This window comes from Camelus ferus, chromosome 15 (assembly GCF_009834535.1).
Source record: "Camelus ferus isolate YT-003-E chromosome 15, BCGSAC_Cfer_1.0, whole genome shotgun sequence".
Taxonomy (NCBI): domain Eukaryota; kingdom Metazoa; phylum Chordata; class Mammalia; order Artiodactyla; family Camelidae; genus Camelus; species Camelus ferus.
The window spans coordinates 744,440-758,176 of record NC_045710.1 but is presented as its reverse complement, the minus strand read 5'-3'; the positions used below and the strand labels follow the sequence as shown (position 1 = coordinate 758,176).

Sequence of the window (13,737 nt, the reverse complement as noted above, 5' to 3'; positions counted from 1 at the left end):
TAAAATTATCCTACTGAAGCAAGATGAAATATCCTGAACAAATTTATTTTTTGGAAAGCTTCTTGATGCATCTATGTCAAAAGTGTAAGAACAGAGCGAGGCAGGAACTTAAACACAAGATGCGTGGTGAGACTCTGAGGCAAGGACTTTGGGGAATGTGGGCACCTGGTAACGTGCACTCCAGTCGGCCGCCGCTCTGTAACGACGTGCCCGAAGCCGTGTGGAGGAGGCAGTTCTGTATGATTCTCTGCAGTCTCTCGTGCTGGTCGGACTTCATCAGTGAGTCTCACCTGGTGTCTTGTAGACGCCACAGTTGGAGGACAGCTGGTCATCCAAGATGGCGCCTTCACGTGGCCTCACTGGACATGGGCCGTCAGTGTGGGGCACGACGTGCTCCCACAGAGTCCCCTCGGCTGCTGAGGGCCAGCCGGACGACACAGAGGGACCCGCCAGCGGGGGGAGCACTGCTGATGGGGGTGGGGGCGCTGTTTGAAGATGAGGCACCATGGTTTATTTTCAGTGCTCCATATTGTCCACTGTGATTAATGATACAACTTTTAATTAATAAAATTATGTTATATATTGTTACTGAAATTTACCTTGACTGTTCTATAACTCTTTATGCCATCTCTGCCGCGCACGCGCGCGCGTGTGTGTGTGTGTGTGTGTGAGAGAGACACGGGGCGGGAAACACGTTCCAGAGAGGCACGCGCTCTGGACAAAGCTGTTGCACCGTGCATGCTCTTTCTTAATTACCTATCTTTCTGTCATTTTGTTTTCCTGTGTGTAGTCCGGGATTTAATGATGATAGACCAAGCAAATGTCTTGAAAGTGCAAGTCTGAGCGTGTGTGTATAATTTAAACCTCCGTCTGCAAGTTTCTGCGTCTTGCAGAGTCCTGGGTATCCGACCCTGTCGTGACCGTGACATCGTGTGTAGTTGGCAGAATTGTGCTGGGATTAATACTAGTGGTTTGCATTTTGCTCAGTATCCAAAGTGTTTACATCAACACAAACATCTTTGTAATTGTCACCACACAGTCGCACCTCCTCTCCGGAGCTGGGAAGCAGGGCTCAAGGGCGCGGCCGTGCCTTTGGTCCCTCCTGGTGCGGCTGGCCCGTCTTGCAGGGAAGCGGACGCCGCACAGAGCTGGTTTGTGTGTCTGGTTCTTCCTTTCACATTTTCTTTCCTTTTGGTTTTTCAGAAACGCCACTCTCTCAGAGATGAGAGTTTTACTCAGTAACTTAGGAACTCTTTCAGAACAAATCACGCTGCCCTCTGGCTGTCAGCCCGTCAGCTGCCCCCTGTAACCTGGAAGGAGCCTCCTTGCTCTCCCACGGGACGCCAGGCTTCAGGCCTGCGGTGTCTCTGAACGTAAGCGCTGCCGCCCTGCGAGCCGGCACTCTCCCGACGTCACCGCTCTCATGTCCCCCAGGATGAACTTCTTTACTTAGAGAGAAACCTCAGTGCCTGCCTCCCGCAAAGAACACCTGAGTAACCCCGGGCGAAGAAGAAGAGAAGGCAGGGAGAGGTGCGCGCAGCCCTGGCCGAGGCTTACTGACGAGCGGATCTGGCTCCGCTTTCTCGCAGCACAGCGTGCCCGGCCGATGGCCGGGAGAAGCGCGGCCTCTGAGGGCTCACGGCAGTGTCTGCATTAAACAGGATCGTGCCCATCACAAGGGGGCCCAGGACAAAGAGGCTGGCCTCCTGCCGTCCAGCCAGCAGGAGAATTTACGTGGGGGGCGCGTGGAGGAGCTCCCAAGCGTAGCTTGCTGTCTGGTGCGCAGGACTCGTCATTATCAGCGAGGCGGCGCTGACTGACTCTCGTGAGCCCGTGGTGCACGGTGTCCTTGTGCAAAATCAGCGCACCTGACAGAGCCTCTGCGACCCGGATGCTGGCACCCAAGACGGACAGCGCTGAGGCAGCGGGGGTGCTGCCCGCGGGCGGATTTCAGCTGCTGCTGCGGGAAAGGAAGGGAGACGTCTCAGGAGCGACTCGGCAAGCGACTCTGAAAGGAGGACGGGTTCTCTCTCCTACAACTAGCCAAAGAACTGATAAAAGATGTAGATTTTTTGTATTTTTTTATTGAAGAATAGTCGGTTCCCAGCGCTGCGTCTTTCTCTGGCGGGCACAGAGCCTCAGCCACACAGGAGCACACGTGTATTCAGTTTCATGTCTTGTTCACCGTAAGTCACTACAAGGCATTGAGTATAGTTCCCTGTGCTGCGCAGTGTAAACTTGCTTATCTAGTTTGTATATAGCAGTTAGTGTCTGCAAATCTTCAGCTCCCAGCTTATCCCTTTCCACCCCCTTCCTCGAACCCTGGTGACCGGAAGTTTGTTTCCTATGTCTGTGAGTCTGTTGCTGTTTCGTAAATAAGTTCATCTGTGGTTTTTTTTTTCTTTTAAGGTTCCACATATGAGTGATCTCACGCAGTATTTTTCATCCTCCTTCCGGCTCACCTCACTTAGCATGACCGTCTCCAGGTCTGTCCACGTTGCTGCAAATGGCATTACTGTGTTATTTTTTCATGGCTGAGGAAAGATGCAGAAGTTTAATGGTTGTTCAGTACAGGTCAAGCCTGGTCAGAGTTTATTGATTTTTTCCAAAAGCTATTTTGAGACCCAGAAAACAAATCTCAGGAGCAGGAGGGTGTCCAGAGAGAGGCGGACTTCACAGGAGGCCTCCAGCACCCACATTCAGACGGGAGCGCCGCACACGGGTTTGCTGAAAACCTGCGCCTTCAGTCAGGGGCCTCGGAGCAAAACCTGAACTGTGCGATTGGCTCCGAGAGCTCGGGGGCTCGGGGAGGTGCGTTACGGTCTGGGAGTCGTTCAGATCATCTCTGACGGGGGTCGTTGGGGCGTCTGCCTCGCGTGGTTGTGCTGGGAACTAAAGAGGCAACAGGCGAAACTTGGAAATGGCTTTTTTTTCTATTCTGAGGACATAACCCATCTCCTCCTATATACTTTGTTGAAAAAACAATCATTTTCACACTCATCTCTCTGAAACTCATCTTTGGCATGACGTTAGGTAGAAATCAACTGTTTCTGCCTAGTGGTTTGGTCCACCTGCTCTAAGGCTACCCGTGTGTGCACACACCAGGGTCTCACCCAGGGCGGACAGTTTCTGTATTTTTGCACTGAACCTACTGGGACTTGATTACGACACAAGTAGAGTCAGTCTACTGCCTGGTTAGCCAACTGGCCTTCCTCGTTCTGCTTTCTCAGACTTCCCTTCGCTTAGACTAAACCTGAACTTCGTGGGGATTTTAGTCTCACTTCTACTACCCTGCAGACTTTCATATCTCACTGAGCACACAGATTAACTTGGGGAAAACCGACAGTTTTAGAATAGTGAGCCTTCAACACCATGATATATTTCTCCATCCATCCATGCTACGCATCCAGCAACGGGGTGGCCTTCGCTGAGTCAAAGGCCCCACGCATCGCGCACGCGTCAGGCTTGCTGGGAGGGGCCGCGTCGTGTTTTGTTGCTGCGGGCATTTTTTAATCCTTGGTCCTTTCTGGCAGATAATAACAAGCAATGTTTTCTTGTGTGTGCTTATACTGAATACATTCATCCGTTGAGTTTAACTCTTCGTAATCATTGGTAGAAGGTCTTGAGCTCAGGTTGTTGCTAAGGGAAATGTTACTCCTCCCCTTAAGACACACCCGCCTCCAATTTCATCCTTGTAAGCTCAGGGCCGTTGCACAGTGTTCGGTGTCAGCCATGACGGGGTTTCCTGTACCTTGCTCCTGACTTGAAAGGAAATGCCTTTTTAAAACACTGAACATGATGACACTGGTAACCTTTAGAGAAAACAGCTTAGAGTCTCACCGTTGTTACGTTTGGTTTTTTCCGCTATAAATATCTCTTATCAGGTCAATGCCGTTCCTCTCCATTCCTGTTTCGTAAAAAAGCCCTCTTTTGTTATCATGAATAGGAATTAAATGTTATTGACAAGTTGGTTTCTGAGCCTGTTAGATAATCCCAAGGTAATTTTCCATGTTGCTCCCATGGTAATACATTCTCTAACATTTAATCACACTTGGCTTCTTTGAGAGAAACTCAGCTGGTCATGGTCTATGCACACATTACTAGATAATATGGGTACACTTTTTCTTTTTTAAAATAATTTTTCCATTTAGATTTTTAAATAATACTAATTAATAGTTACCTTCTTTAATGAAGTTTTATTTAATGTCACAATTTTGCTTGACTTACAGAATTATTTGGCTAGTTTTATGTCTTCTTTATCTCTGGGATCATTTGTTTGAGATAAAGATTATTAATTCCTTAAAGTTCTGGTCCCCTCCGCTGTAACTCTGAAAGCAGCTTGCCCTTTTTTTGCAGGTGGTGGGAGGTCAGGCGGCTAGCTATAGGAGCCTGCCCCCAGGCAGTGCTTAGATTCAGGTGTCTTATTTCTTCTTATTTCTGAAACTGGATACAGCCACATACATTTAAAACATCAGCTGCATAAAATTGTTCAAACTATCGCCGGGAGTGTGTTCATTGCTTCATTACTGTGATTTCGCCCCCACCCCAGTGGTCCTCAAGGAGTGGTCCCCAGGTCAGCCGCGTTAGCACCACCTACAAACTCGTCAGAAATGCAGACTCTCAAGCTTCACCCAAACCTACAGAATTAGGAACACAGGCTGGGGCCCACCGGTCTGTTTGAAGAAGCCCTCCAAGCAACTGTGGTGCACACTTGAGCGTGGAAACCTGCTCTCTGCGTCACAACCCCAGTTTCAGGGGGTTTTGTGTCCTCAGCGTCTCTCCCCTCCCTCCCCCTCCCTCCTCCCATCCCCCACCCCCACTCGCTCCTCCCCTCCCCCCTCTCTGCACCCCCTCCCTTTTAAGCCTCATTAAAGTTGTATGCCTATTATTCTATCTATTTTTTTATTTTGGGGGAGGTAACTTGGTTTCTATTGATTTATCTTTAGTGGAGGTGCTGGGGCTGAACCCAGGACCTCACGCATGCTGGGCAGGCGCCCTGCCCTGGCCGTACCCGCCCCTGTGCCTGTTACTCTTCGCAGTGATTGCATCTGGGTAACGAGAACCACGTGGGGATTATCTTCACTTTCATGAACTTCTGTCCTTGTCTTTATTTCTCATGTCTTTACTGCCTTTGCTGCTCATTGTAAGTATAATTGAGTTGAAGGCCTAACCTACTATTTCAGTTTTTTAATTAGTAATGTGTTATAAACACATGTGTGATTTACATTGAAGTTTGAATTTATTAAGATTTAAGATGTTTAAACTTTAAAATGTTTTTGAAATCTTCGTTTTTAAAAAGTGTGTTACAAATAGTCCCATGAGTAACAAAAAAAGACCCATAATCACTCTGTTGTCACTTCAGTGATGGAAATGATTCCATGTTTTTCTTCAGTTTTAGGGAAAATGACTCACGTGTTCCTTCAGAAATAATTGCTTCTTGAAGGGCCCCCTAGCTGCTAGGCCCGGTGACTATTGTCCAAACTGAACAGATCAGGCAGCCAGAGGAAACAGTCAGCCACTCTCAGGGCATGACAGTAAGAGTTCTCCTGAAGCTTCCTTCGCTGCTGCTTTTAGGAGAAGCAGCTAGTTAAAGAGCTGACTTTTGAAAGTAATCTCCTTGCTTTTCAGGCGTCACGAAGCGGTCACCGTTGGTACTGTGCGAATGTGAGAAATCTCACCTACACCCAGACTAACCGAAAAATGACCACTCCTAAAGTAAGTTCAAACAAAATGCTAGCGTGCGGGGCACCGGTCCTGGGTTTGACAATGCGCAGGCCTGCTTTTTATCATAGGTGAATTATAATAATCAGATAAAGGTACTTCTAGATACAAAAAAATCACAGGCCAGCGGGTCTGGCTTAAGCATTGTGGAATATTTTCCGTCTTCCCGCAAGTTGCTGAGAATTGTGTGCGCTGGTGCGCCAATCTGAAACGGCATCCAGTGTTAAGTATAGAAACAGAAGTCAGAAGAAAGTCACCTCCCCATAAACCTCATGGTGTTTCTCTTCCTCTGGGTTGATTTCAGCTTAGTTTTAATGCCGCCTCCAGGAGGAAAGCGGGGGTATGAAGGGTGTCTGAGGACCCGTCTGAGATGCAGCGGGAAGCTGGGTCCCAGGCGGACAGGTGCTGGCCCTCGAGGGGGGGCATCTGAGCGCTCGGGGGGCGGGGGCTGAGGAACAGGCTCCCGGGGAAAGGGAGAGGCTCCTTCTGGGGGCAGCCCCTTCCTTCAGAGACCCCACCGTCAGACCAACTGGCCCCAGAACCCTTCCACCCACAGAGAATGCTGGCCACCAAGTCAAACGGGCTCTGCCAAGCGGAGGTCGCACTTCTTGGCCAACGTGGGGGCCCAGGCTCGTTCTGGAAGAAAGCTGGGGGTTTACAACTTTCTAAATTGCGCTGCTTTTCTCACGTGGCGTCACCATTGCACTGCACCTTGTTTTGTTTCTGACAGTCACTAAAGTGTCACAGCTGAGCTTTTGGGACCGGGTGCTCCCTGCTCCACTGAGATCACCCCTCAAACCTTCCACTAAACACGGAAGAGATTCGGCAGCTCTGCCTGTCTGACCAGCAAGTTCCAACACTTCCACCAAAAACAGGCAGCTGTCCACTTTGTAAAGATGCCTTTTGACAAATAAGCCCACGTGAAAAAGTGAAGCCTGCTCATTCCAGGAGCTGAACGCGTGAGAGGCAGGCCTGTGCCTACGGGGGAAGATGCTCGCGTGTTGCTACCTGGAGAGATGGCATCACCGTGCTACCACTCTCCCTCCCGGCACCTGAGACCCACGTCCCCCACTCTGAGGACGTGTGACAGGAGTGTTGAGACAGCCGGACGGGTGCTAATTTGGTGTAATAACTGCATTCCTGCTTATCCAGGCGGCAAGTGGACATTCACCACATTATGCCAAACAGGGAAATCTGTCACTACACGTTGCCTGGAACAGAGGCGACGACTCTCACTTCTCAGGACAGGAACAGATTTCTGGACCAGAGCAGGAGGCCGCCTCTGCTCCTGTCCGGTTCCTCACACCAGTGTGAGCCCCAGGGGGGCCCACTTGGGCTTTTTTCAAATATCTAGTTGAGGCTGAGCACAGGGAAGGGAAGCATCTGTGCACAGAGGCTCTTGGAGTCACGGCTGTAGGAACACGCGATTTCCACTCCAAAGTTTTCTGATGACGCACATGTAGGCGAGATGTTCTGGTGAGCGTGTCTAGGGGCTGTGAGGGTCCAGGTGAGTTTATTTATAGTATCATTTGAAACATAAGGACACTCCAAGATTCTTTTACAATGTTTTTGATTTGTTCAAATTTATTACCAGATTCTGAAATCTTTAGAAAAGAGACTGTCAAATTTGAAACCTTGTTAAGAATCCATACTTTGAAAATAAATCAAAGTAAAAATTAAAAGCTAAGTTAAAATTTATACCTACTCAACTAAAAATAAATTTTACGTCAAAGGATTTCTATGAAGAATTAGGTATTTTGCAGGAATAACCTCTGCTAATTAAAAGTGTCTTAGACAGACGTTAGAGTTGATGAATCTGGTACACTTGTGTCCTTCTTTGAGGCTTCAGAGGACGCAACGCCAGGAGAGAAACAGCCGTGCTGTTGGCAGAGCCGTGAAAGGGAAAGCCAGGAGGGATGGGTTTGATCACAGTAAGTTAGTGGAGGAAAAAGTCAAGATACCATCAAAAGCTGCATACTGAAAACAGAAAGCCCTGTGATCTCTCTGGGTGAGAAGCTCACAGGCAGAGTTAAGGGTTCTGTGGCCTGTGGCCTCTGTTGGAAATGGGAGACTATAAGGTCAGTGAAGATGAAACGCGCTGTCCCCCCAGGACTCCAGGACAGACACGCAGACCAGGTGAGCAGGCAGCAACCGGCGCTCACTCCCGGAGCCCAGCAGGCCCACGGGGGAGCCCCCGTGAGCCCCCCGGGGTTCCGTTTTAGGAGAGCATGTCCAGCTGGGTTGCTCTCCTCCAAATCCCGCTCCAGCTCAGGACGCAGGATGCCCGAGGGCAGCCTGCCTGTTCTGGGGGCGGCTCCCTTGTGCAGGTATCTCTGGTGACAAGGGATACCCTGCAGCTCCAGACCCACGGGTGGACCCAAGGAACAGGACACCCACTAACCCAGGACCATCTCAGCCAAGGAGGGGCTCACGAGGAAGGCTGCGGTCCCCGCGTGGCTGGCGTCTGAACCCGTCCTTGGGAAGACGTCCCTTACAAACAATAAGACATCCTGCGAAACTCAGAAAATGTGAAAACTCAGGATTAATTTGAAAATTCGCCTATAAACATACAGCTCTCAGCTTTCCCACAAATCCGGTTTGGTGAAAGAAACATTTATAATCAAAAGGTGAAAATGTAAGGAAGTCGTTTTGAAAGTTTTGCCTACTGGTCTCGGGATGTAAGCGACAACATCGTGATGACGCGGTTGGCGCAGGGAGGCAAGCCCCCCCGAACGTGAAGAGGGAAGCTGGGCTCGCAGTGGGCTTTGCGAGCGTTCGTGCCCTCACCTGGAGCACTGCTGATGTGCCTGGAGAAACGTTGCCTGGAGAGACACTGGGGATGTGTCCTATTCTGCTAAGAACCGGAAATGATAAAAGACAGAAGGTTTTGAAGATAAGAGGGAGAAGGCATTTGTGCCTGCATCCATTTTATCTTGCTGTCAATTACTCTCCAGTTTGTAGCTAACAGACTTCACTTTTGTATAACTTACTCTTTTCCACTTTGGGAAAGTCATTGATGGGAGAGTGTCGGGCAGGCTGAGGGTCAGCTCACTGTAGATGCCGCCCGGACCGAATGCTCTGCCCGCCTGCAGGGGCGTTTGCTAGAAAACCCAAACTCACTGTGATGTGAGTGAACCCTCCAACAGAAGGGCACTCCTACTCAAAAGACGAAAGATCTATCAACGGACAAATGGGTGAAAAAGTCAAAACCGAACTTTCTGAACAGTTTGAACATGTGGAGGTTTAATTTTCAAGATCAATTCCCCGAAGCATTCATGATGCTTGTGGCGTGAAATCCTGTAAGGGGTACACAAACCCTCATGACAGAGATAGAAGACTGAAGGAAAACAATCTCACAAGCACATGGAACTTCAGTTCATCCTGCTGTGGGGAGAAGAGAGAACCCCATGTCTCCCGGGGTGTGGTTTTGACAAAGTGAGCACATCGCTGTCAGCCCAGACGAGGACAGTCAGCAGCCTGTCGACGTCGGGTTCAAGCCCAGCTTCCTAACGTCCAGAGAGACCACCACACGCCCCCAGGTAGGCTCGTTTTATTTACTTCACATCTACTGCCTGTTGAGCGGGAAAGTAAATAATGGGACGATTCTACTATGAATCCAGAATCAGTTTTAATAAAAGTTCACTGAACTCATGGCAATAATGTTGTCTACATGTGAAAAGGGAAGACTTAGATGCCAATGGCGCTGAACGCAGACGGGTGTGGGCTCGCCAGGGTTCCAGATCGTGGTGTAGTGAAGGGACCCAGAGGTCACTGGGACACCCGGAGCGTCTCTGTAATTGAGGACAGACTGAAACCACAGCGGTGCCACTGCAGGTCAGGCACCCAGGATGGAGGCGGGTGGCCCTTGAGAATCTGGTCTCAGACACATCCCTGCGCCCTCGGGCTGTCTGTGCACACGCCAAACCCAAGGACACCAGGGCTTTTTTAAACAACGCTGGCTGGTTGCACACTTAGGGTCTCCAAGTCTCTGCTTGTGACCGTGTACCACTCAGACCCCAACACTGCTTCTTGTCTCTTCCATTGCTTTTTAACCTTTATTCTGAAATAACGGCGTGCTCCGCCAGGCGACGCACCTCGGCATCTGTGCTGCTTCACGCCCCGTCAGCAGCACACGAGCCTTCTCTGCAGCCTCGCCTGCACGTTGATGCTGCTGTTTAAGTTTTAAGCTGTTTTACTAGGTGAGCAGTGGCATCTCCTCGTGGTTTTAACTGGCGTTTCCCTCTTGGGTGATGATGCGAGCGCCCTTGCACGTGCCGGCCTGACATCCCTCTGGTGAAGCCTCTCTGCATGCCTTTCACCCGTTTTCTAACTGCAACTAGATCGCTTGGCTTCACTGAAGTGCTTTGAGAGCTCTCCGTATTTTCATATGCATGTCCCGCCTCAGACGGTCTCTGCAAACGTGTCCTCTCCTCCCGTATATCTCCGCCCTCCTTGACGTCCTTGTTGTCACGTGTGCCCATCGCACAGGCTGAAATTGCTGTTTAATACGTGTGTCTTTCTAATCACACAGAAAGAGTACTTACAGACTGAAGTCTGCGGCGCTGGCAGGTGCGTGCAGCAGTGCTCCTCACGGCCCTCATGCTCAGGTCACAGCTCTGCATGTCGGTCTTGTCTCTGTCTGGAGGAGCCTCTCAGCATCTCTCGTCCGGCGGGCACTGCATCAGACACCTCCTATCTGCCCGAGACGGACTCATCTGCCCTTCAGGTTTGGAGGACAGTTTGTCACCTTGTATGCTTGTGTATGTTGTGTGTTGTGCATTGTGTGTATGTTACATGTGAGTGTTGTGTATGTTACGTGTGAGTGGTGTGTTACGTGTGAGTGTCGTGTGTGCATGCACATATGCATTTGTCCACATATGTGCACGTGTGCACGTCTGTGTGTGAGCACACGTGACAGTGTGTGCGTGTGCATGTATATGCATGTGTGCACGTGCATGTTTGCGTGCCCTCATGTGTACACGTGCGTGCCTGTGTGTGCACGTGTGCATGGTGTGTGCATGTGCGTCTGTGTGCATGTGTACACATCTCTGTGTGTGTGTGTGTGTGTCGGCCCGCCGGGTGGTCTCACAGACCCTCATGTTCCGCTCAAGTGTCTTCACTCATTGTGCTTCCTGCTCCACTAACTGAATAGCTCAGCTGACCTGCCTCAAGCACATTGACTTAGAGGATATTTACATTGTATTTATATGAATATTCAAATTATCCATTTCACATTGAGTGATTTTCTTTGGCTTTTGTGGAAATGTACGTTTCATATAAGTTGTCAAGCTCACTGCACAGAATTGTCTATGATACATTCTTGTGATTATTCTGAAACCTGTGAGCGGCGGTGACATGACACCACTCACATTGGTAGCTTGTATCTTTTCTCTTTTTACCATTTGCCGTCTCACTAGAAGTTTGTCATTTTTAAAAATATTTGAAAAGAACCAATTGTTTGTTTCATAGATAATCTGTATTATTTCTTTTTTTTCAACTCTATGGTTTCTGCCCCACCCCCTTGCTCTTCCATGACGGGGCTTATCTTCTTGTGTTCTCCTGAGCTGGGAGTGCGGCCCGTTTGTTCAAGGACGTCACCCTCGTGAGTGCTAGCATTTCCTGCTGTGCGTTCCCCTCTTGGCCTGGCTTAGCTGCTTCCCATGGTGTTGATATGTCATATTTCCTTTTGTATAATGTCTGTCTGATTTATTCTTATTTTACGTGAAATTTTCTCTTTGACACATGAATTATTTTAAAATGTTCTGTTAATTTTTATGTTCAAGGATTTTCTTACTGTTTTTATTTTATTGATTTCTAGTTCAATTCCATTTGGTCTGAGAACACTCTTGGCATGGTTTCAAGTATTTTAAAATTGTTCAGCTTTTCATATCAACTAAGATGCAGTGAATTTTGGTGAGTGTTCTGTGGACTCTGGACGGACTTGTCCGTGAGTAAATGTCCGTTAGCTCCACCGCCCCTGGTGTCCAGCTGCCCTCTGCCTGCGGTGACTTTCCGAGAGCTGCGTCCGTTGTTGCGAAGTTGCCGCCGGCCAGTGGGGCCTGTGCGCTCCTCGCTCAGCTCCGTTGGCGCGGGTCTCCTGTGTGTGGAAGCCCTGGTTGGTGGCGGGCGCTCAGGGTCGCTATGCCTTCTGCTGTGCCGCCAAGCTTTCTACCAGAGGTAGTATTTACCTCCGTCTCTCGTAACTTTTTACTTTATGTGATGTTGATACAATAATTCCTGCTTTTTAAATTCAGGTGTGCCGGTCCATCTATCTACACCCTTTTATTTTGATCCTATGTGTGTCACTATTTTTGAAGCGGGTTTCTTTTAAACATCTTCTTTCAGTCACTTGAAAAATTCATTCTGACAACCTCTGACTTTTCGTTGGTGTATTAGACCCTTTTCATTTATGATAAATGACCTCATTTTCTATTTTGTCCCCTTGTCTTCCGTTCCTGGTCTGTGCTCTCCCTCCCACAGGCAATCACTCTGCCACGATCAATGGATGTCTTTGTAGCCACGTGGGTGAAAAAACAGATGATGTGTTCTTCACGTATTTTAATTCACATACTTAATATGGTGAGATACGTCTCATTTTGTTTCTTACTTTTGATGTAATTGGTTACTGCATGTAAATGTGATTTATCACTCCAGATAGTGGAGTGGTTCTCCAGCACCTAATTCTATTCTACTAACGGCAAACCCGTAGGCTTTCCCAACGTTTAATACCACAGAAAGAGTTATGATAAATGGAATAACCACATGCATTTCTCACGGTGGAACCTCTGGGCTGCACGCGGGAAGGGACGAGGAAGCAGACACACCCATGACCACGATTCTTTGCATTATTTTCGGAGGCTTTTGTTATAAACTGTAATCATCCTGGGAATCCTATTTTGCCCCTCAGTCATAAAAGAAAAGTACATTCTACAGCTTCTAGCATGTATCTTGTCTCCAAATACTGTTTTTTATAAATAAAAATAACTGCTTATATTTTCATGTTATTTAAATGGAATGACATCACTTTTCTGAGATGCCAGGTTATCCTGACAACAAAGGTATTAGACCAAAGAATTCACCACGTACGGTTCACACACGTTTACATCTCAAGTAGATCAGAATGTGCTAGATTTTTACCACAACAAAGAAATTACAAACTGTCTCTGGGACTATTACCACTGTACATATTTTTAAAGAGGAGCATTTTGTCAAGTGCATGCAGTCAGCCTAGCACTTTTTTCAAGTTAACAGCATGAAATTGTTCCCTGAAAATACCCGCTCCAGCCCGAGTCTCGTGTTCTAGAACACACCTGAATTAAGCGTTTGCTTGGTACCAAGACGGCAGAAGTCCCAAGCACGTGATCGGGAAAGGCGGCATCAGCCCTAAGACATCTGTTCCTTCGCATTTTGGGAAAACCAGAAAGAAAAAAAATTTTAAAAATTGGAACTGCTTTCAAAAACCCATCGGGCAAGTCAAAATTTGCTACTTAAAATAATTTTAAAAATCAAACATGGAGAAGTAGCCAGAACTGAACTGAGACCCGCAGCGCCCGCTGGAGGGAGGAGAGGAGAGGAGACTGCTCCTGATGCCGTGTTCACATCCGTCTCCACGCTCTTGCCTCCTCTTCTCTTCCACTCATAGTCCGGTTATTTAAGTTCAGTTGTCATTGTTTTTGAAGTTAAGCCAGTCAAACTAAGTGTCTGGTTGCAAGCATTAGCGATCTCCAAACGCGCGTACGCCGGAGCTCAGACGCCAGGCTCATTGGAGCGGGAAGGGGCGCGTCTCCGCTGCGCGGCGAAGCCGGCGCGCCGGGGCCGCAGACCCGCCAACGCGGCGGCCTGCGAGTCCTGGTCCTCGGTCCGCGCCGCCCGGTGCAGCGGAGTCTCGCGGAGGCTCGCGGATGCGGACGGTGAGCCCTGCCGCTGCAGGCGAGCCGCGCGGTCTGAGAGGCACGTGCTCCCCCCCGCAGCCCACGACGAGCAGCCTGGCTGCCCGCCTTCGGCGCCGCGTCGCCG

At 49.0% G+C, this 13,737-nt stretch overlaps 1 long non-coding RNA gene across 1 annotated transcript in view; it reads left to right on the top strand.

Moving 5' to 3' along the window:
- LOC116668860 overlaps positions 1 to 13,737 on the top strand; it is a 19,914-nt gene extending 6,177 nt beyond the window's left edge. Inside the window, exons 2-4 of the long non-coding RNA XR_004326073.1 lie at positions 2,108 to 2,113; positions 2,793 to 2,811; positions 13,605 to 13,737. This is a non-coding gene — a long non-coding RNA (uncharacterized LOC116668860). The remainder of the gene's footprint in view (positions 1 to 2,107; positions 2,114 to 2,792; positions 2,812 to 13,604) is intronic.